We start from the raw sequence: 2769 nt of genomic DNA, 5'->3' as shown, positions 1-2769 counted from the left end.
CTTCGCCTTAGATAGTTCAACTCTTTCCACGTGTTTAATGGAATTTAGCTTAAGCGTAAAACAACAAACTCCCGCGTTTGGGGGTTGTTTTCCCATTGCTTGCTAACATTTATAGGAAGAAAGAAAACCACAAACAGCATACAAACAATTGGAAATAAATTCAGCAGAGTAAAGGAGGATATATTATTTATTCGCTTACATTGGAAAAAAACGACACTGCGTGTTTGTGTTTGACATTTAAAATTCAACTTGGCTTTATTTAATCCGAAAAATGCGTGATGAGGTTGCCGGTTTTATTTATTTTCATGTGTAGCTTTCCCTTTCATTTTCCTAGGCTTCACAGTGCGTCAGCTGATATTGAATTTTATTTCCTCCCTTGGTGCCTGATGAAAACTCGCTTCTCATTCTATCTATACGATGTGAAAATTCATTATCGCCCGTTCGCAACGTATGTGTTTGTGTGTTTTTCTACGCTGCCGGTTATTTTGTTTTGCCTTTCTCTGCCTCCCCGGAACTTTAAATGGATTAAACCTTTGCAATTTCCCACTGACGGGTTGGTTGGTGTCATTACTTTCATCGCATCGCTCGCGCAGGGCAAAAAGGCCACGGGCGGCGCTGCGCTTGCTGATGGAGAACCTGCCGCATTTCAGCACCCGGGGCACGCGGGCATTTCGCGTTGGACGTGTTAATGAGAAGTTGATTTGCAGACAATCACTCGCGAGGTTGGTTGCTTTTTTCTCTCGTTCCCTGCTCAACAACGCTGTGCCTTCATTCCTGCTTCCTAAAGGTCCCCTTTTAGGGCACGGCACGCAGGGGTGATCTATCTTGAGCGTGCGAGCGAGTAGCTGAGAAAGGTGAAAGTTGAAGCCAAACGTGTACGGCAAATCCCCTTTTTGCATGATACTATTTTATTCCTACATTTTCTTGTCACTTTTCAAGTGAGCTTTTTCCTCTCCCCTCACTTCCCTATGCATTTTCCTTGGCATATTTCCCTCTTAATTATGCATTCTGAATGGGGCGGGATGCTGCAGCACGGTGATCATACAGCATTTAACTGTGTGTTCTTTTGTTAGCAATTGTGTAGCCATTATTTTTTTGTATCCACCTGCCAGCTTCCCGTGTGCGTGCGCACGAAACGGTTTTACGCTTTAAATTTGTATAAATCATAAATTCTAGTGCAGCTAATTACGATAAAGCGAGCATTAAACGGTTGGAAAGTGAAAGGATTGAGTTGTGGATTAGTGTGGGTAATGTGTGCACGGTGTGGTTTAGCAAAACAGCAGGGCAACTAGATCGTTTTTTTGGTGCAGAGCATAACCGTGAGCACGCTCATTAATTAGAGGTAGCTTAGCAGGGCACGGTGGGCACTCTCATGGCACACTATGGTGGTGCAGGCGATGCAGCTCTGCAGGTGCGGCAATTTGATACGAATACGTCGATAATCCAGCTTTATTTCGCTTTGCATAGAGGAAATAAGCGTTCAATTTCATTGTCCTTTTTTTTGCAGGCATCAAGTTCTGACTGGCATCGCTCCAGTGCTGGTGGAGCGATTTTATGCTTCATTTTACTACAGATTGTACTCATCCCCGCGGAAGCTCTCAACGCGGGTCGATAAAAGCATGCTTTTAACGTGCGCTTAACGTACCCGCTTGTTGCGTATTAGAATATGGAGCAGTAGCAACAAAAATCTACCCAACTCTCTATCGACACAACGGACAATGTAGTCCTCTTTTTGGAGGAGTAAATTTTCATGGTCCATCGTTTTGATCTTCCCGTTCTGATTCCACGACCTATCGGATGGTTATGAGAACGATGAAGAGCTCGTGCACTCGTTGTGTGCCATTATGGTCCACAGCAACGATGCCGATGATGACGATGATGATGATGCTGAACGTATGCTAACGCTCTGCGTTGTTTGAAGAACGAAATTTATTCTGCAACATGGAGAGGCATCAACTACTGCGATACAATGGCCCCGGGCACTATGAATGCAGTATGCAAACGGTGCGCAAGGTTTTGTTTGGTGAAATTTTGAAGCTCTTCATAGAAGAGTCTGGCATCGTCTGGCCGGCGGTTGGCTTGTTACTGATGCAGTTGTCAGTCGGAACAATTACAGCCTAATGCATATATTTATGATAATTGGGGACATCGGGTGGCCTTTGACCGGGCCTAGAGGTACATGGCGTGGTGGCCGAATGACGTTATCGGTGCAGTGAGGTGTATTTGAAATCACACACAGATGCAGATGTAATTGGGGGGGACTGTTGGTTGGCATTTGAATGCCTATTATAGTTTGACTTTGTCCGATTGTAGTTTGGTACAATGAAACAAATGCAGTTGGAACGGCTTCAAATGGTAGCAGCATAGTTTGCCACAGGCGTTTAAAAGCGTTGAACGTAGTAGTGCTTTTAAATCTGTATTCAATTAATACTTTTTTTCAAAGTGTGGGAAAGGGGTTGTAAAACTGATAGTAATTTAATAAATAAATAGAAACCTACGCAGTGCCTAAAACGAGGCTGTTATTTGTTTGTAGAGAATTATTTGTTTTGCAGATTAGTGTATGCATAAGTAGCCATCTCGGGTCAAAAGCTACCACAGATATTAACACTAAGGTTGAGTAGTCAGTGATAGTGCTAGTTGTCATCTTTCCTTAGTTATCTACAACAATTTCGTAGTCTGGACCTGTTGGAGAAGTGTCGATCCATCGTATGTAATTCTTCTATCTCGGCTTTAATGACAGACGGCTTCACCATCTAGTGTGGAAGAAAC

The sequence above is a fragment of the Anopheles coluzzii genome, chromosome 3, assembly GCF_943734685.1.
Source record: "Anopheles coluzzii chromosome 3, AcolN3, whole genome shotgun sequence".
Lineage (NCBI taxonomy): Eukaryota > Metazoa > Arthropoda > Insecta > Diptera > Culicidae > Anopheles > Anopheles coluzzii.
This window is presented reverse-complemented; position numbering follows the sequence as displayed.